The sequence below is a fragment of the Ursus arctos genome, unplaced genomic scaffold (genome assembly GCF_023065955.2).
Source record: "Ursus arctos isolate Adak ecotype North America unplaced genomic scaffold, UrsArc2.0 scaffold_21, whole genome shotgun sequence".
Lineage (NCBI taxonomy): Eukaryota > Metazoa > Chordata > Mammalia > Carnivora > Ursidae > Ursus > Ursus arctos.
In genome coordinates, this window is record NW_026622886.1 from 23,543,937 (window position 1) to 23,565,675 (window position 21,739).

The 21,739-nt window shown below is 39.9% G+C and overlaps 1 long non-coding RNA gene across 9 annotated transcripts in view; it reads left to right on the forward strand.

Annotated features, from left to right (window-relative positions):
- Positions 1–5,963: 5,963 nt before the first annotated feature.
- The window catches only part of LOC113256193 (uncharacterized), an 83,419-nt gene continuing 67,643 nt past the window's right edge, over positions 5,964–21,739 (forward strand). For 4 of the 9 annotated variants that reach the window (XR_008960824.1, XR_008960827.1, XR_008960823.1 and 1 more), the window contains exons 1-2: positions 5,964–9,175; positions 10,207–21,051. This is a non-coding gene — a long non-coding RNA (uncharacterized LOC113256193). The remainder of the gene's footprint in view (positions 9,176–10,206; positions 21,052–21,739) is intronic. The other 5 variants (XR_007189676.2, XR_008960826.1, XR_008960825.1 and 2 more) reach the window with 5 other exon arrangements.

Sequence of the window (21,739 nt, forward strand, 5' to 3'; positions counted from 1 at the left end):
AGTTAATTTTAGAAAGAGAATTTAGAAGTTAGATGCAGAGTAATCTTAAAAGAGGAAATTTATCTACATATAAGGAAGTACTTAGTTCTGTGGTATCTTTGCTAGGGAGAAATCTATAATGATAAAATAATTAACATTAATTTCAAACATAACATGTTGTGCCAGGAGCTACACTTCTTGCTTACAAATACAAACAATGCTGCCAACTTCTTTTTCTATCTATGGATGTTTACAAAATGTTAAACTGAGGCTTACAAAGGTGAAGTAATTTCTTCAAGGTACTAAGATTGTCAGTGACCCTGTGGTGACAGGACCACACTCCTCATTCCCCATGTCTTCTTATATCCAAACCTGTGTTCTTTCTATTACTCCGTGTGGTCATGAAGATCTGTGTCTGCTGCATTTTGCTAAAGATAGAGGTATCTTTAGCTTCTGATTCTCTGCAAAATGGAGAATTTATATTGCTATTCCTGATGGCTGATAAACCTTTCCCCTCAATCATTTCAGCCTCCTGTCTGTAAATGGCTCACTCATCCTTCCTCCCCAATTGAACCATTTCTCCTTCCTTGACCTTTCCCCAATGTTTAATTCTACATTTCTTACGTTCCTTTGTAACCTTCCTCTTTCGTTGTGTCCATGTTCGGTCTGGCTACTTGAAGGTATCTCATATACAATAAATGTCCACACGATGCTATCTCATTCACTGTAAGTGACCAGTTTTTGTCCAATGACCTGATTGCATCAGTCTCTGTGTGCCTTCAGGTGACTGGACAAAGAAGAAGCTGAAAAGTTGCAGAAATGTAGGTAATAATTAAAAAGTATGTGTTGATCCTTTACCTCCTTCTGAGGAAAGTTTCTGTAGAATGCGTAAAAGCTTGCCTGAAAAGAAAGCTTTGGGAGAAGTCTGAGGAGAATTCCTCTTAGTGCTAAATAACAAAACAACAGTGAAAACTGGCCGTCACGTGACTGCATTAAGCTGGATATTTTCTAATTTAAAAAACGTGCTTATTTTTAGTGGCTATAAACCTCAGAAAAGTACAAGTCTGTCAATATACCTGACACCAATGATGACCACAGCCAGTATCAACCCAAAACATTTAATTTCTCCAAAGTAATTTCTAAATGCTCACTGCCAAGTACATTGTTCCCTTCTCTATATTGGAACACCATTCTGTGGAACTGTTCTAATTTACGGCAAACCCTATGTTTAAAAACTTGTTTGAGATAAAGCAGTCATATACAACATGGATGTGTTTTATTTGAATCAATAGTTTATTCTTGAACATCTTTGAAAAAATTCTAGTAATAGATGGCTAGAAAAAATAGCAATAATTCTCATAATATAGCTTCAATTTAGATAATAGTCTTCATCTGAAAACTAAAAAGAGCCCCCCAAACAAAAAACAAGCACTCCAAAAAACCGTAGTAAGATTCCCAAGCAATATGCATGTATTCATGTTTATTAATGGCATTGGTAGTTCATTTAGAGTGCACATAATTTATAGTGTCATTCTTAACACTTTGTGTTATTCTGGTAGGAGTCTCTTGTATGATTGGCATGTTTGATGCCATTCAGTAATTAACTAGGTTGCCTAATTTAATAACAGGTTATACTGACTTATTAGGTTTTAATCGAAGTAAACCAGGGCTTTAGGGGGTTTTTAAGATCCTTTCCCTGAAGAGTCTTGTCTACCTCTTACTGGTTACATATGGCTCGTACCTTTTTGCTTGGAATTCTACAGGGCAATGTGCTTTTGGCTAGGTGAAAATTTGTAAGTGCCCTTGGTTTTTTGTTTTTGGATTTTTTGTTTGTTTTTTTAGTTTTTGTTTTGTTTTGGTTTGGTTTGGATTTTGGGGTTTTTGTTTGTTTGTTTGTTTGTTGTTTTTTGAGTGAGGTTGCTGCCTCCAATAGACATAGTTTATGTATTTTTTTCCTAGATTTTAATTCAAGGTTAGTTGAGAAATTTAAGGAATTAGCTACTCATGTAGAATGTGTTGTATTTGGAAAGTTTCTACGTTACAATATGTGCAGGATATAAATTATACTTAAATATCGGGCACTATTATCATCAGGGTCCCAAATTTACTGATAGCACACACTGAAATGGAATGTTGCTCTTTTATTTTCCATAGCTGTGGTAGACAGAATATTGTGCCCCCCCTCCAAAGATGTCCAGATGGAACTTGTACATTCTTACCTTGCATAGGTGGGTCCAGTTTAATCACAGGAACCCTTAAAAATGGAGAACTCTTCTAAACTGGGTGTCAGAAAGAGATATGATGATGAATGCATGGTCAGGGAGATGCTACATTGCTGTCCTTGAAGATGGGAGAAAGGACCCAGGAGCCCAGGAGTGCAAGCCATTTCTAGAAGCTGGAAAATGAAGATAGATTCTCCAGAAAAGAAATAGCCTCCGAGACCTTGATGTAAGCCCAGTGAGACCCATGTTGGATTTCTGACTCAGGCCTGTAAGGTAACAAATCTGGTACCACCTTGATTATGACAATTGTTATGGCAGCAAGAGAAAACTAATACAATAGTTGAGATAAACTTTCTCATGAGACCCCCATCCCTCTGGCTAGCAGGAAAAACGATATGAACTCATCAAGTAAAAGTATTTCAACCCCTTCTGATTTAAACTGTGGTGTGTTGAGGTCACTTGGTCTCTTTTGTAAATGTTTGTACTCCCAGAGTTAATTTCCCTTTCTTTGTTTTACTCAAGGTGGCCTGTAGGCCAGTAGGGTGGAAGGGGCTCATATATCTTCTTGAGAATGAGGGAGAAGTGGCTTATCTATAAACCTCTGGTTATGGATCTGTTTCCACTAATTTTGCTTGTTGGCCTCTTAAATGTGCTGGTTTATGGCTTGGTCCTTCTGACCTATAAGCATGCACTAGGACAATGGTACTTTGGGGAGAAAAAAAGTAAGATGCAGACTTTTTTCCCAGAGAGGAAAAAGAAATAAAAATCTAGTCTCTTCCCTTGCTGCCTATATTAGACCTGCTATTGCCTCTGGTCATTGAGGTCCCGTCCTTAGCCAGCCCCGGACTCTGCTGACCAAGGGGTGTTAGCACTTCTGTGGCTACTGTGGGGCCACGTGAGCACTTCCGTACCTTCTGTATTCTGTGTCAAGTCCATGGGAAGCCAGAAGACTTATTTCAGTCCCCTTTAACCAACGCTGAGCTATCTTGTGCCACTTTGGTCTAAATGGCTAGGGAGTTCTTTCAGCTTTGAGCCCTTCCGCTACATCCTGGAAATTGGGTGACCGGTTCTGAAGTTCTTAGGATTCTTGTGCTTATCTGGATGTATCTAAAGCATTTCCCTCATTTCTGTCCATAATGTTTGCTTAGGGTTTGTAGAGCTGAACATCTTCTCTCCTCAGACTGCCTCTTTTTATTCTCCTTCCAAACTCTCCTGGGATTAAAAAGGTCTGGATTTTTGTTTTTCACCTCTGGAAGGGACTTACCCTGCATTTACTCGATTTACCCAGAGTAGCCCAACCACATTTTTTAATAGTAATTTTAAAAGTAATGATAGGGGAGGATATCCCCTTCACTTTATAGAAGAAACTCTGGGGTCTGAATTGACCGTGTTTGCTTCTTGATAGGGTAGCTTCGGGACAGTGAGGCCTAAGACACTACGCAGACTGCAGATACACTGGTTTAATGCACAGACTGGCACATGACAGCCCACACGCTGGCTGACTGTTTTCGTAAATTAAGTGGATAGGCGTACAGCCATGTGCGTTCACGTACGGATGGGCAATGGCAGAACTGAGGAAGGCAACAGATTCTGTAGGGCTGCAAATCCCCAGATATTTATTCTCTGGCCTTTGAGAAAGCATTTGCTGACCTCCGGTTTAATGTATTGTTCTCTAGAACTATGTAACCACCCCCAAATCTGGCAGCTTAAAACAACAAACATTTATTTTCTGACATTTCTGTGGGTCGGAGAACTGGGCTGTCTTAGCTGGGGTAATTCTGGCTCACGGTCTCTCATGAGGTTACAGGCAAGCTGTTGACCAGGACTGCAGTATCTGAAGGCTTTCTTGAGGCTGAAGAATCCATCTCCAAGCTCACACCGGTGGTTGTCAGCAGACCTCAGTTCCTCACTGGCTGTTGGCTTGGAGGCCTTGGTTTCCTCACAGAACTTCTCCAGTGGGCTGTTCCGCAGGACAGCTGGCTTTCTCCAGAGCAGGTGATGAGAGAGAGAGAGAGAGAGAGAACAAAATGGAATCCGCACTCTTTTATAACCACATCTTGGAATTGATACACTATCATTTCTGCAGTATTCAATTGGTTAGAAGCCAGCTGTAAGTCCATCCCATCCTTAAGAAGAGGGAATCATATGAGGACATGGAAGTCAGGAAGCAGAGACCTTTGGAAGACATCTTAGAGCCTGGCTGCACATTTCATAACCCTCCACATAGTTTCTCTTTTATATCAACATGCTACATACGGATTTTTATCCGTGCAGCTCTGGACCATAGGACCGGGGACTATGAGAGCCAAGATAAGCCAGGGTGGGGAAGTGTTGACGCCATTTAAATAAACAGTCTAATTCCAAGCTAGCCATAAACGTTGCTCGTCTGCTTAGTGCCTGTGGGCCAAATCGAGGCTAGAACTCAAAAGGTTAGGAACACTTGGAAACCTAAAAAAAAAAAAAAAAAAAGGAAATGGCAAAAGCATTCGGAGAGAATAGAGGTTGGTTGTTGCAGCCACTTGTTCCTGCTTGTGGCCAGGTAGGCACGTAAGAGAACCTTTCACCAACAGAAGGGCTTTCTATTTGTCAATTTCTTCGTATTCAACAATATTTGCTGAACTCCTGCTAAGCTCCAGGTGCTACTGCGGGCTGTGCAGATACAGCAGCAACTGGGAGCAGAGATGGCCTCAGGCAGGAAACATCTTACAGCCGGTGCTTCCTTTGTATGTTGACAGAGACCAGTGACTTCCCAGAATTTGACCCTTTCAGGATTTGGGGGCAAGAGAAGATATTCATATAAAAAGATAATAGGTAGACTGGCCCACTTGCATCCAGGGATGTGAAGGAAGGTCCTGGAAACGTTGTAATGCATTTACAGTCCTTCCTGGTTTGAATGCTTTAAAAATGCTTGTTGCCCCTGAGTTTGTGAGTCCAAACCTGGCACGCAGGGCCAGGGTCTATAAAAGCTATAGACTGTGGAAAGTATTAATGTGTTGTCTTATTTTTTCTTTCGTGTGTTATTTAGCCATTTTTAGCACAGCCATATCCTTCACTGGGCTCAAACTTCATATATTTATTTAACAATGGGATGTGGAATTCTGCTCTAGAAACCTCTGTCAAAGCCCAAATCATTTATCTTCCTATCGAGACGGATGCATAGAGGAGAAATTGGGGGAGAAGGGAGAGTGTTCTTGGCTGATCCATAGAAAGTCAGGTTTATTTGGGGATAAAGAATAAAGGCCCCATATCTGTGCTAGTGGGGTGAAAGTAGGAACCATGGTGGCCCTGCCTCTAGGACGCTGTAGAAGATTTGACCTACAAATGAGGTTCATTTCTTCTATCTTTGTGATTAAAAGCCAGTTTTAGGATTCTATTAGACCCAAATATTCCATTGCCTGTGATTGTATCAGTGGTTTATGGGTGTGGAATTTTTTTATGGGTCTCTGGAGGGACTGAGGCTAGGGGCTCTCTGGGGCTCACAAGAATGTTTATTTCAGTCATCCACATTTCAAAAGGGAGGGCCTTGGAGGAAAAGACAGCCACAAAAATGTATTGTTTTGAATCAGAATCTGTGAGAAAAATAGAAATGTATTTTTAAAATGAAATAATGACAAAACGAAAGATGAAGGCATAATGGACAGCCCCAGCCACGTCTGTGACCGTGAGGCCTCCTCCTTGGGGCTTATATCTGATGCCAGAGACACAATGTGTTACACTTACTCAGCAATTAAAGGTAAGAGGTTGTGAAACTCTAAATGAGCCAGAAAAAAAGGGGGCAAAGGGCTGAGTTTGAGTGAGTAAAGGAAGATAAATCAGATGAGATTGCATGTTGATGACACTCACCAGGGTTGCTCAACAGCATATCTGACAAACAGCAAGAGAAAAAGGAAACATTTTGGCAGAGTCAGCCACCCCCAGCATCTCTCTTCTAAACCCTACTAAGAAATCCCCACTGCTGGGTGAGTTATTTCCTCTTTTTGCTGTATGAGTACAATGGGAAAAAAAAAATAGACCCTCGAGCTGAAATGTGAAGTTGGGAAACAGTGGCGTGAGTAAGAATGCAATAATGAATGAGACAGAAAGGCCTAGAGGTGCGGATATTCCACGTAGAGGGCTTGCATGCAGGCAAGTCCGTTTGTGGGTAGAGGATATTTCAACTCTCCCTTCCCGCTGTTACACAGGGGGTCTTGTTTCTGGCCGTCCTCGTTACCCTTGGTTTTGTTGGTTCCTTCTTTCTCCCTGGACTCCGGTGGAAGTGCGCCTCCCCTCACCCCACTTTGGCTCTGCCATTACCTGCCTTAGAAACTCCTGAGTTCTCTTCAAAACCCAACTTAAATCCATCCTTCTTTCAGGAAAACCCCACTCTCCCCCAGCCCAGAATTAACTTGTTTCTCTTTTCTACTCCTAGTATCTTTAGTATTTTATTAACTCGGTCACCGTGTCCTTTACACACAATTTGTGTGTACATTTTCTGTTGTCTCTATTGAGTTGAAGTCTCCAGAGGGCAAAAGGCTTGCCACGAACAGCCTTATATTTCCTATAACATTTACTCAGTGATAGGAGGGATATAAAAATCCAATATTATAAGTCAATGTTTATTGGCTTAAAGTACAAACTAACTCTCATTAATTTTAACAAAGATTAGTAAGATCCTAGGCAAAAGTCCCTTAACTTTCCTGCAGATAAAACTAATTAACCTCTACCTTTGTCTACTTTGTTCTATTGAATTCTGATGAAATAAATATATTTTTTATTTTATTTAAATCCTGGGGAAGCTATTTTAATTTTAGAATTTTTTTATTAAAAAGAGAAAAAGGAATTGATTTCACCTATTTTTGAGTTCCTTGGAGACATGATGCCATGTGGTTGCCTTGTTGGCTTCAGATTAAAGCTGCGGAAGGTTCTAGAATATTTTAATCCTTTCCCCCTTTGTAGACAAACCTTTTAAACCGAGCTCCGTATTGTAAAAAGAGAAACCAAATGACCATCACTAGATCCTATGGTTTTCTGTCTTCCTTTTCCCTTCCAAGCCTCTCAAAGTCGTATTTTATGCCCGTTGGCTACACCTCCTGGATATCCCTTCCTTTCGTAACTCTTTGCTATTAACCGACTTTGATCTTCATCACACTTCAGAAACAGTTCTCTAAAAGGTCAGTTGTAACTTCCTTTTTGTCAAAATCTCACAGCGGCATTAGCTGTTGATAACCTCCTCCTTGTAACTGCCTGCCGCCTTGGCTTTGACATTGCTCTGCCCTAGATTTCTCCCAGGGGGAAGGGAAAATGAATTTGTTCAACACACGTGTTCCTGCTAGGAGCCTTCCATGTATCATTGTATCTGAGCTTCACGACGGCTCTCTGAGGCAGGAGGCACTCTTGCACGCCGACACCGGCGCATAGATGTTTTTGTTTTGTCCCCTTGGCCGGTTGTTGCACACAGGGGTAGGGCTCACGTGCTGAGGCTGATGGCAGTTTTCTTGAGAGTGGAGTCTGCACGGTCACCCTCCACCTCTTCTCTGTTACTCACCGTACCTGGCACAGCAAATAGTTTCAGGGTTTAATAAATATTTGTTGACTGATTGTAGATGAAAGTGCTCAGACCTTGAAGATAAAGACTAACATAAACATTGGCCAGTGTTTTGTTGAATATCTGTTTTTTTCAAGTTCTGGAAAAGACCTCTTTTTATATACCATCTTAAAACACACCACACACACACACACACACACACACACACACACTCCCCCCCCCCCCCCCAACCTCATTCATGAAAGGTTTGAGACTGAGATTAGAAAACCATTAGCAACCGGCACATGCGCGGGAGTGGGTTTCCTGCCAGGGAGCAGAGAACGTCTCGGCCAGGAGTGGCCGAACTGAGGCCCCTGAGTTAGTTCCGGGGGATTGTATTTATTATCTGCTCGGGGCAGCTTGGCCCAGTCTGAGTCAGACGCACTGAGTTTGTGTCCTGTGTGACACACGGCTGTCTCATCCCTCACCCCTGCGCGGAGAGGCAGTTGTGGTTAGTCAGCCTCACCCTCTCCATCTCCTCTGCGCTCCCTTAATCGCCTCTCACTTCCTCCTTTCCCGCCAGGTGCCAGAGGGCTTATGCTTCCCCCAAATCTCTCAGGTCGGGGGAAGTGGTGGGAACGACCTTCTTCTTAAAACTATGCCCGCTGGGAAGCTTGTCCATTGTTGCACATTCAGAGTCGTGGCTTCACTTGTCTTTTGGCCCCTCTGTGAGGTACATTTTATTACTTTTATCATCTCAGACGTCGACACTAAGGCTTTGAAAGGGCAGGAAATGCGTCCACATTGCACGGCTTGTAAATACAAAGGTGGAGTTTGAAGCTCAGCCTGTCTGACTCCAAAACATCTGGGCTCTTTATATTGTACAAGGATACCTCTTCAGAAGAAAAGGGCTGATAGAAAATCGATTCCCGTGGAGGGCTCTGTAGCTTATGGTGGAGAGAGCAGTGCTTTTCCAATACAGTTCCAGAAAAATTTCCATGCCCAGAGGGCCAGGGCATTTGGGGTGGAGAAGGCTGTTTTCTCAACCCAAAGGCTGATTCGGGGGCAGGATCCTCTCGTGCTGACATATGCTTCATAGCATTGCACGTGACCTTACCTCATCCTTAGCCACCTGAGGTTCATAAACTGGAATTCAACACTTAGAGACTTTTTTCTTTGATGGATGTTCTTTCATTAGTCCTGGGAAAATGAATTTAGTGCCTAGGGCTTCCTTTTAATCATAGGAAAAGCCTTAGTTAAAATAAGGAGCAAAACCCTCCCATCAGCACTAAGTTAATTGACCATGGGTATGTGTGGGCTACATTCAGATGAATCCCTCTGCTCCGGTTGCTGTCACAGCACTCACCTGTGACTTGATTGGTGAGGCAGCCTGGCAGGATTTGAGAAGCTTCTTCAGGGCAAGGGCCATGGCTGCAACAGTGAATGGGTCTTCATTATCCAAGGAAAGTTGGTAAATATATATTTATTTATTTATTTATTTATTTATTTATTTATTTTTACTTATAAAAATAAAATCTTTTGGCCCCTCTGTGAGGTACATTTATTATATACATTTGATTACTTTTATTATCTCAGACGTTGAAACTAAGGCTTTGAAAGAACAGGAAATGCGTCCACATTGCACAGCTTGTAAATACAAACTTACCAAAGGTGGTAAATATATATCTATATCTATATCTATATCTATAGCTATATATATATATGTACATTTAAATATATATATTTAAAGCTCCTGAAAATGAACCTACTTAAAATATGTTTTTTAAATAATTAAAAGAACCATGATTCGTTCTGTGTCTTCAAAGGGAAACAAAATCTCCTGGTGATAATTTGTTAGTTCTTACTTATATTTAAATAAACCTAAATTACATTGTATTTAGCACTTTAGAAATAAGTCAGAGAAAGAAAACGTCATGTGACTTCACTTATATGTGGAATCTAAAAAAAAACAAAACAAATGACCAAACCAACAAAAAGCAGAATCAGACCTGTAAATACAGAGAACAGAGTTGCCAGAAGGGTGGGGGTGGGGGGATGGGCAAAATGGGTGGAGGGGAGAGGGAGACACAGGTTTCCAGTGTTGGAATGAGTAGGTCACAGGGATAAAAGGTCCAGAATTGGGAATATAGTCAATGGTATTGTAATAGCCTTGTAGGGTGACTGATGGTAGTTACACTTGTGGTGAGCATAGCACAATCTAAAGAAAGGTTGGATCACTATGCTGTCCACCTGAAACTAATGCAACATTGTGTGTCAGCTAGACTTCAATTAAAAAAAAAATCTTGATAGATATTGTCAAACTAGTCTCCTGAAATAGCGTCCACCTTGCCCAGAACCTTGTTAATGTTTCCCATTTTCATTAAGTTTAATTAACATGGCCAGTACAACAAAGAGAAAATTATATCCATTACTGGAAAAAAAAATTATATTTAGCATTTTAAGAAAACAGAGATGAATCAAATACTGATCATTCTTTTCCAGCCTCATTTTTCTAAGAAAATTATGTGACGGCAGTACGGAAATCTTCCCTTAATGTATGTATACGTTTTGCAATATTACTACACTTGGAAGTTCTTGTGCCTTAAGAGAGGGCTTTGTCAGTTACCCTAAAGGACTCTCTTACTCCCTTTTATCCAATAACTCCTTTTTGCCATGCCTATCACACCAGCATCCTTGTTGATTTCCTCTTCATTAATTTTTAATAGATTCGCCTCTGCCAATTCATTTTTTGTGTGTGTGATCCAAGAAGTTTTCCAACATCACTTTCATTCGTCTTATGAAATCCTACAACTTTCGCGATGTTTGCTGCCTAGCAACCTAGTGCAGTGCATTCGCATTGCTTGTAAATGCCTACAACGATACCATCGGTCAGACTTGGTATTGATGTGATGGGTGGAGATAGAAGCTGGGGCTAAGTGAAGGCTAAGTGGTGACGAGTATTAGGAGAGATCAGTCTGCTCCTCCGTGAATGTTTTTGTGTTGTGGTGCCTCTTTGCTTCCCGAAGCAGCCAGGTAATTGTGAGAGGGGGCATCAGGCAGGCCGCACAGACTAAGAACTCCCCGGGCTCAACTAATTGTTGAACGGAATGGAACTGGCTTTGCCCGGAGCCGCTCTGACCCTGTAAACGTGGCAGCTGTTGTTCGGCACCTCCAGGCTTGGGTTGCTCAGAGATGAACTGAATCCTTTCCAAACTACTTTGGTGTGCATGAATAGAGCCGAAAGCATTCCAGAACTACTGGAATGTTAAATCTCAAATTCAGAGATTTGCTTGAAGGCCCATAATTATCTCTATTGTGATGCCTTTCCACAGATCTAAGAAGTTGTGTAGTTTTGATTCAAGGTGGGTTAAGGGGAGGGTAAAACTGAATGAGACTTAGGTTCTAGGCCTCTACTGTTATCACCCTACTGTGCCTTTTGAGGTGGTGGTGGGGGCGGTTATTGGCTTCAATAGGCTTCAAGGCTATGATCTTTGTTTCTTTTAACTTCACCTATCATTATATTCTGTGCGAGTATAACTTAAGAATAAGAATCAGTTTTTCTTCTTATAAGTATTTTAGATATAACAGGTTGGTGGAAGAGGACACTTGCTAAGCCCCCTTCTCTAACTATACATGTTTGACCACGTATTTAAACAGTATTATTTGCAAAGTATAAAAGCATTTCAAAGTTATGATAGTTTTTTTTTTCATAAGTAGAGAGGATAATGATGTCTTGCCTCTTCCTCTTTGCTTGCTTTAGCATGCTGTTTATAAGACATTATTTTTTTCCTTTTTCTTTTTTTGCACCTGTTGCAGCTGAATGTGAGGTTTGGGGTTCATTCTGTATTTTTCTTCCCACTGGATTGCAAGCTTCTTGAGGACAAAACTTTCGTCTTACTTAATTTCATGTCCCCAGGATCTGACACTGGACTCTTTATAAATGTCTGTTCCATTGTTCTTTAATTGAGGTTGAAATGAAGAAGCTGACTTAGAAGGAAGGAAATGGTAAATTATTGAGGCAGAAGTGAAGTAGATTGTACTAACTTTGCAAGGACAGGAAATAAAGCAAGGTTCATTGGTGGAAGGTAGGACAGAGGGCAGGTTCTCTGTGGTGTGTTATGAAAGGAGCAGAGGCCAAAGTACAATAACTATTCCACTGGAAAAACAAATAAACAAGCTGGAACATTCTTGCCTGAGCACATATAAACTTGGAGTCCATGAGCAGTGAGATGCTCCGTGCTGGTGACAAGGTTTATGAAGCCTTTTAATTTATGCTTTTTCAAAAGCGCTTCTGGATAGGAAATGTCACTTTCTAATGAAGTGTCAGTGAAGTGTAGCCAGTGATTAATAGAAGGTGATGGAATCTTCTTAAAATGGAGATGAAAAAAAACACAACTCCACTTTAAGGAGATTCCATCACATCAGAAATTTCCAGTGACCAACAGAAAGAGGGCAAGAAGCTTTTCTGGAAGCCATATGTCTGTTCAGTGTATCCGCAGACCTGTGGAGAAAGAAGAGCTTAATTAGACAGATGAGCAATTTCCTGAAAAGGCACGTGCAGGCGTCGGATTCCATATCATTTCCTGTAAAAGAGACGAAAACCATGATGATTAGCACCTCACTGTTTTGGAGCCTAGCCATTCTCCAGTTTATTTTCACTTGGTGGGAGTGAAGGAAGGTGATGCTCTTGCTTTTGAGTTGGGTTCTCTGAGTCATGATGTTGGATTTCTTTAATGCAGAATGTGTGTTAAATTGAGCTCCAGATTATCGGAGTGTGGGATTCTGCTTTGTGGCTTGCCCTTGGTTAAACAGCAATTGCTGTAGCCAGAAGGATGCTCTAAGCCATCCTCCCTTGTTTTCAGTGGCTTAGGAAACAGAAACTCATTTTCATTTCCACTAATCCAGACTTGATTAGGAAAGGAAATACAATGTTACTACATGAAAGCTTGAGGTTCCTGCCAAAGCCAAGCATGTACTTTAAAAAATTACCCTCCTGATTCTTTCCCATTTGATCTATCCATATCCCCTCCATCTTTCCATTACAGAATATATGTCCAAGTGTTTGCTCTTCTGGAAATTAATAGATGATTTCATCAGTATCAAAAAGTTAACACTGGTTTGGAAGATGAGAGAGCTGAAAGTCCTCTAGATAATATGGAGATTGGCTTCCATTTCTCAGTGCTTCTGCTTCTTTGAAATAAGGAAGTTCATAGACCTTTCTTAGTTTCCTTGTGCTCGCTTGTCTTCCCGGTCCCCCTTTGGTGTTTCACAAAACTGAGTCATTGAAACCCTTCCCATTTCACCACCATACAGACAGACGTGGTGTAATGATGAAGAAAAGAAACGTTTTTATTCTTGTAGACTGTCAGAAATCCTAGTTATTAAGTGTCATTTCAGGTCATTGATTTGAAATACTTTGAGTTTTTTTTAAACAGTTGGCGGTGATTAGGAATGGTTATTCTTGCTCGAGCTGTTCTTTCAGTAATCAAGTTTAGGTAAGTATTGGACCAAGTGAAATTGAAAAAAGGGTAAGTTCAGGACCAGGTTTCACTTAAACGCATATGTATAAAGAAGAACGGTAAACATGTTCCTTTTTTTTTTTTTTTAAGATTTTTTATGTATTTATTTGAGAAAGAGAGAGAGAGGGAGAGTGACTATGAACAGAGGGAGGGGCAGAGGGAGAAGCAGACTCCCCACTGAGCAGGGGGCCCAACACAGGGCTTGATCCTGGGACCCTGAGATCATGACCTGAGCCAAAGGCAGACACTTAACCAACTGAGCCACCCAAGAGCCCCTAAACATGCTCCTTTTAAAACAAAAATTAATTAAGGGCTTCAAAATGTACAATGTCCAGAGTCAAACATTGGTGAAATAGAGATGTTGATGGTCGCTGTATGACGTCAAGCAGTCTGGGAGACAGGAAATCAGCCAGCTCTCCGGGCTGGCCAGAGTCAGTCTGATGTGTGACATTTTTACTTTAGCTCAGAAAAGAACCTGTATTAGTCAGGGTCCTCCAGGGAAACAAAGCCAATAGAGATGTAGTGCTAGATCTAGATACATTTATCATGAGAAGGTGGTTCAGGTCATTATGGAGGCTGAAAAGTTCCATGATCTATAAGCTGGAGAGCCAGGAAAACTGGTGATGTAATTCAGTCCCAGTTTGAAGGCCTGAGAACCTGGGGAGCAGATTTAATGGAAGAAGATGAGATGTTCCAGCTTGATCAGTGAGGCAGGAAAAAAGGGGATGGATTCCTCCTTCCTCTGCCTTTTGTTCTATTCAGACCCTGAATAGGATTGGATGATGCCCACCCATATTGGGGAGGGTCACCTACTTCATTGAGCCCACCATTTCAAATGTTAATCTCATCAAAATACCAAAATTTGTATTAGACAGGGTTCTCCAGGAAAATACAACTAGGATTTATTTGTTTATTTATTAATTTATTCATTCATTCATTCATTCATTCCAGAAATTGGCTCATGGGGTTGCCCACACACATTGGTGAAGATGATCTTGTTTTACTCAGTCAACTAATTCAAATCTGATCTCTTCCAGAGACATCCTCACAGACAAACCCAGAAATAACCTTTTACCAGCTATCTGGGCATCCTTTTGCCCAGTCAAGTTGACACAAAACTAACTGGAATAAGACCCCTTCTATGAAGTAAGCAATTAAGCTCGACAGCAGAATTGGAGCATATGGAAGTGATTTTGTAATGTTCTTCTGGTGGTTTGGAGAAGTTTAGAACCACCAAAACTTCTCTAGATAACATGTAACAAATTAATAAATTCTACCATGGCAGGTTTCATAAGGAGGGGAAGTCACTGTAAAAGTCCTAAATAATCTCAATTAATTTATAATTAGAGGTTATAAATTATTTCAATCAATGAAAAGAAGCAAGGAAACATGTGAACTCAAATTTTAGTAGAACTAAACATTCTTTAACATTATTTTCTTTTCTACTTCTCCACTCTACAGGACATTATGCCCTTGATTTGCTCACCACCACCACCTCCCCCCACAAACACACATATACAAACAACAAAATTATTTTGGGGTAGATGTTTAGTGGCGGTCCAAGTGGGAGTACACAAGCCATGACTGACCACCAAATGTGTTTTGTTTGCCTTTGCAGAGTGTTCAAAATTTAAAATTTTTTTCTCCATTGCTAAAGCATAAACCTAAATTTCTGAAAAATTGAAAAATGGAGAGGATTGTAGCACTGGACCTGCAATATCCATGTGGCAGGAGCTAAACAGTGAGCTTCCCACCTCATTTCCATGGGCCATGAACTGTCGTATCTGACACAATTCTCATCACTCTTCAATTTCTCATTGAAATTGGGGGTGAATTGCCACTAGGATCCAGATTGAACTGTGTTTTCTCATACAGGGAAGTTAAGATACAAGTGCAATATTTAAAAAATCTGTTTCTTTTTAAAAACAGGCAAATGACAGGTTGGGTTGAGACTTTGGGAACCTAGTTTGTATAAAGTCATGTAAGTGGTAAAAATGAGTTTTGAAAACAAGACTGAATGGAACACTCGAAACAAAGGTAAGAGTGACCAGAGCTGGGTTTGTTTGTTTGTTTTTTCTTTTTTTTTTTTTTTTCTACTTTGCTTGCTCTTGACACAATGCATGAAATAGGTTTTCAATAAATATTTGTTGAATAAATGTGAGTGGAGCTAGTGTCTCCATGTTCTTTCCAATATACCATCTGCATTTGGGTAACGAGGCTAACTTTTCCTTCCTGTAAATGATATTACAGGGACTTTTCCCCTTCAAATAAATGAGAGAGACAAGGCTTCAGTCTTTATTTTTGTAATTTAAAATCTACTGACTGGATTGTTGAAGCTTATGCTGGCTATTGGGGAGAAACTCTAAGAAAGATTCTCTTGTTCTGCTGTTAGACCCATCTTGGTTACAAAGCTTTAACATGACTAAACTGAAAAGTTGATATACCTTTATTTAAAAACAATGAGTATACCATACTTTTCAAATTAAACCTTCAAATGAAGTACCTTGTAGGCTACAAAATTCATTTACTTATTCAACAACAATTTGAATGTTAGTACTAAGTACTTACCACTGTGCTAGGCACTAGGAGTGTTGTATTGACTATCATGTCTCCTATAAACGTGAAATGGATTTCGAAAGAATAGTTCAACATATTGCGATACAAAATAAAGTAAAACTCTCCTTGTCAGAAACATTTGCTAGAAATCTGAAAGTAGTTACCCATTTAGGAAAATTGCCTCACGCAGACACCTCCGATGAAGAGTCAATGCCTTAATGTACTTGCGGCAATTCTACTTCTCTGATACGCTTCTTGAAGACACTGAGACAGCAGCCAGACGCAGCGACTGTTCTGACTGAATTCCTTATTTCATTTGGGCTAAACAATTGGTTTTATTTTCATCTAAGTGACAATTGGCCAGTTGCTTTTACATCACATTTCACACAAAGTATTTTTCCTTTATAGACCGAATTTAGTGCTCCCTGGTATGTCTGGTATTCACTCTGAAAAGGACAGGAAAAAGCAAAATAAACAAAAAGCCCCCAGCAGATTCAAGCCTTTGAACAAGGTTTTTGCTCTCTGTGCAATCATGCACTTTGAATAGTTTGACTTTCATGTGTATCCTCTAGAGTTATGTACTTAAATAGCGTACTTATTTGGTGCGTAGGTCTTGGAAATTTCTTTTTCATAAAGGAGAAAAAAACCTCTAGAAGATGGATATACATCCATGGGATTTGAGAAAGAAATGAAAATAACTTCATTTGAGTTTATATCTACAGAAATTAGCAATCTAAAATTCTGTTTATAAAAATATTTCCTAGTACTTGCTAGAATCTTTGTGAGTTGCAGTAGGACAATGAGAGCAGGTAGATGAGGACAATAACCCAAATGATCTAAGAGGATTAAAAGATTAGCACCAGGTACAGGGAGGCACCGCTCTGCACATTCAAGGTTATGCAGATGCAGAGCCCGAGCAGGCCACATTTCTGCAAAATAGAGACTCTTTCAGAAAATGCTCTTTATTACTGACAGTGTAGCTTGCCCTTGACCATCTGGGGCATGGAGGTAAATAGCTAATGAATGTCTCTGTAAGAAACAGAATAGCACACTACATCTTTCTTACTCCAACATTCTAGGGCTCTTTCAGTTAGAAGAAGAGAATACTAGTGTTACCCTAAATATCGAAGTCTGTAATTCCACTCAGAAAATAGAAGCCAACTCAATAAGCTACTATCATAATGCCCTGCATTGATGGATCTTAAGTCCTCAATTTCTGTACTAAACAGGCTGCTTTTTGTGGCAGTGGAGTTCAAGTGTCATCATTTATCCTTGTACAACTTCACCATGATAAGTTTAAGGACTAGATACAGGCTAGGACTGGAAAACATTGATCACGTCAGGCAGTAGATGTAACAAACCCCGCCCCTTCCAAACATTCCATCTTTTGGAGGTTGTTTCAACGACTGGTTAAAACTGAAGCAAAGTTGGTATGATTGTTTTATAATCACAGCGATGAAATCCTTCCAAATTGATTGGAAAATGATCAGGCTACTTGCCGCATAGGAATGTGTCATACACAAAAAGAAAGAAGAAAGAAAGAAAGAAAGAAAGAAAGAAAGAAAGAAAGAAAGAAAGAAAAGAAAGAAAGAAAGAAAGAAAGAAAGAAAGAAAGAAAGAAAGACAAGTCCCAGTTAGTGAGATGTTGATTATTAAATTAAGAAATGATGGAGGCCAGTAGACATAGAAAAAGTGCTCAACCTCATTAGCAATTAGAAAAATGAAAATTGAGGTGACAGATACACTGACCAGATGGGCTATAATTAAGATGTGAAATCACATTGAAAGAAAGCTTAGAATTATAGAGGAAAGCTGAAAATATATAAACCATATCGCCCAGCAATTCCAAGAACATACCCTTAAGAAATGTTTGCCTCGGGGCCCCCAGATAATGGATAACTACATTGGGATACTAAAGAGTAATGTAAATGAGCGAACAATTACAGGCAACACCATGGAAATTGTCACAATTGCAAGGTTAAGCAAATGAATCATGGCATAAAAACCACCTATATTATGAGTCTCTTCTGATAAAATTCAAAACCAGACCAAATCCGACCATACTGTTTAGAAATGCGTAAATAAGTAGTGGAGACTATAAAGAAAAACAAGAAAAATTATGAACACAAGTAAAGATAGTGTTTGTCTCTGGGGACGAGGTGCACGCAGGGAGCCGATATAAGGTTATTTCTTAACCTGGACTGGACTATTTGTTTAAGTAGTTGTCAAAGAGTACAGGTACATTTTAGGTACTTTTCTATGTGCATGTGTGATGCTGCAATAAAAAGTAGAACACACGTGCATACACACACACACACACACACACACACACACACACACACTCCGAGACCACTGTCCATGGGAAGTGTCCGTATAATGCCTAAGACGCTAAAGTGGGCCTGGCTGTTTGGAGGGAAGTCTGGGGCTGGCACCTATGAGCAATGTGAGCACTGGATTCAAGATGCCACCCCTTCAGGGGGCGCCTGGGTAGCGCAGTCGTTAAGCGTCTGCCTTCGGCTCAGGGCGTGATCCTGGGCGTTCTGGGATCGAGCCCCACCTCAGGCTCCTCCGCTATGAGCCTGCTTCTTCCTCTCCCACTCCCCCTGCTGTGTTCCCTCTCTCGCTGGCTGTCTGTCAAATAAATAAATAAAATCTTAAAAAAAAAACAAAAAACGGTGCCACCCCTTCAGGTAACATCATTGACTGACTGTGGTCCTAGGTTTGGGTTGTTATCACACAAAAGATCTTTCAATAAAATCTTATTTGATTCCATTGACTTTATTCAGCCAACTCATAACTACCCACTCAGTCTTGCAATTTGTTTTAGAGATACAAACCATCGCGCATTAATGTAAATTATATGAGAATAGGTTGGGAATCTCTGAGAATTAGTCTGGGCTCCCTTCTTTTCATTCCAGTCCTGCTTTCTTCCTAAATGACCCACAAATTCATTTTTGTCAGCCTGCTTTTACCTCAAGTGACACAGCCTGTGTTCCATAGATAGCAGAGGAGAAAATAAACTCCACGATTTTTTATCATCTCTAAACACATTAGCAAAGGAATATCTGAAAGGTGTTTTCATCTGACTAATTAGGTTAGAAATCTCAGGAGAACAGTCCTATTTGCTATATTTTTGATGGAAATGTTTCTGTTTCTGGTTGAGAATTTTGCAAGAACAGACTTCTCCTTGGATACTTGTTGGAACTTCAAGTAGGAAAAAAAAAGGCAATTTTTTCTTCCTCATCAATTGGAAAACAAACTTGGATTGTGAGGGACTTATGCACAAGGGCCATCATTTGTTCATTTTTTTAAGTATATATTATATGGCATGGAGTTGTGCGGAGTGCCAGAAAATAATGCTTATTGGTGATTGTTGGTGTCCCCCTCCCCCAGATTTGGCTACTTCAGTGCAATATTCATCATGTCTTGGTTTTCAGTGCAAGCAAGTTGTAGAACATAAAACACTTCTCTTTTTATTTGAAACTTTTTTTAATGGTTTATAAATTTGAATACTTAGAGCCAATTGTTTCATTCTTTCATTGCCTTGTATTTGTCCATCTTGTCTTCTCAGTTACTAGTAAGTTCTCTGACGGAAGAAGCTATTTTTCCTCTGTGTTCTCCATGCCATTTAAACATAGGGCTGAGAATACAATGAGTGCTTAACAAATTCTTACCACTTTTGATTTCATCCCTTTTTTTAAAAAAAAAAATAGTTGCTTTTAAGTACATGTAAAACCTGTCTTGAGACCCATACTCTGCATGATCAGAGCCAGGTAATGTAAGTTGTAAGAAACTACTGAGCTCTTGTTCTCTCTAGACTTCTTTTGTTATAGATTGCAATTGTTAATGGCTATTATTAATAACCTGTTATTAATAATAATGGCTATTATTAAAAATAGGGTTTCTGTTTCCCTTGCCTCCAGAGACATATCTAGTAAGACAATCCAGCAATTGCACTACTAGGTATTTATTCAAAGGATACAAAAATACTGTTTTGAAGGGACACGTGCACCCTGATGTTTATAGCAGCATTAGCAATAATAGCCAAATGATGGAAAGAGTCCAAATGTCTATCAACTGGTGAATGGATAAAGAAGTTGTGGTGTGTATATACAATGAATATAACTCAGCCATAAAAAGAATGAAATCTTGCCATTTGCAACAACATGGATGGAACTAGTGTATTATGTTAAGGGAAATGTGCCAGTCATAGAAAAACAAACATCATATGATTTCACTCATATGTGGAATTTAAGAAACCAAACAGATGAACATGGGAGAAAAGAAAGAGACAGGCAAACCATAAAATAGACTCCTAACTATAGAGAACAAACTGAGGGTTGCTGGAGGGGGGATGGGCTAACTGGGTGATGGGCATTAAGGAAGGCCCCTGTTGTGATGAGCACTGGGTATTGTATGTAAGTGATGAATCACCAAATTCTACTCCCGAAACTACACACTATACTATTACTCTATATGTTAACTGGAATTTAAATAAAAACTTAAAAAAATAAAAATAGGGCTTCTAAACAATTTTTAAACTATACATGCTTGCCCAGGTATGGAGGAACGACGCAATGTCAAAGAAACCTAGGAAGAGAATAATAATGTACAAGAAAAAAAAAAAAAAGGAGAGAGGGAGAGAAGCCAGAGGCAATGAAAACATAAGGGAATTATGAGTTTAGTCAACCAGCCTCTTTCCCCTCATTGTCAGGTGCCATTTACATCCCATTTGAAGGCGCCATAGGTTCTAGTCAGGAACTTAAAGACCAGTGTATTTGTGATAGCGAAGGAAAGGGACAGCCTCCTTAGAGTCTCTCTCAGATTTCAGTGTTTCGTTTTCAGTGTTAAATTTCTCTAAAATACTCTCATGGAATGCAGTGGGAACATGCTATAGAAGATAGACCAAAGGATTCCTAATCTAGAGTCCACGGAAGGGACTCAAAGGCTCTTGGGCCTTTGATGTTATGTGTAAAATTGGGTCTGTGCCTATTTACATTTTTCTGAGCATTCTGGCCGTTCATCTGGGATTCCTAACTTTTTCTCCCCACCCCCCCTCAGGTGAAGAATCACTGCCTACAGGTAACTCTTACATTTACTCTATGTCCTAGAACCAGCTGTGTGAACTTGACTGGACAAGTGGATTGAAAAAGATCCTTCCCACAAAGACTCAGATGGCATTTGTAAAGATGACACTTCTTACCATGCTTCAGTTAGGAATGCTCGGGGGATCCCTTTCCAGAGTTCGAGCATCGTGCTGAAAATACCAGAGGTTATTCATATTGCTTGTATATTTACTTTCATGACTTGGCAAGGATGTGAGCTGTGACATGCGATCTTCTCAGGGATGATACCATGAGGGTTGGCCAGCAAGCAGGCAGATGTCTGGGGTTTGGCAAGTAGCGTGCTTCTCCTCCTCCTCCTGGAACCACAGAATGGTCCACAAAGTGCATTTGTATTTCCACTCTGTAGCTCTAGTCTCTTTTATTTAAAAAACACAAAAAAACCCCACAAAAAAACACTTTATTGAGATATAATTGATATACCATAAAATTCAACTTTTTAAAGTGTGTAATTCAATGTTTTTTAGTTTATTCACTGAGTTGGGCAACCATTACCACAATTTTAAAAACCTTCTTAACAGTCTTTTTTATTTCTGTTCTTCTAATAGTTCCAGAATAACACTATGTTTCATTTATTTAAAAAAGAAGGTTTGTGCTCTGAAATTACCCTTGCAGATAATTGACAATCACATATTTTAAGTAGGGGGTGGGTGGGTCTTGAGAACATATACTGGCTCCATCCCGGCTAGTGGCAGGATTCACTCTTTGTGACTCAGTGTTTACAGAGCGTTAGTCAGTTTTTAAACTGTAGATGATATCTCCTAGACAGAAAAACAAAAAACAAAAAGACAAAAAAACCCAGGACCCTTTGGACCATTTAAATGTGCCATTTTTGTA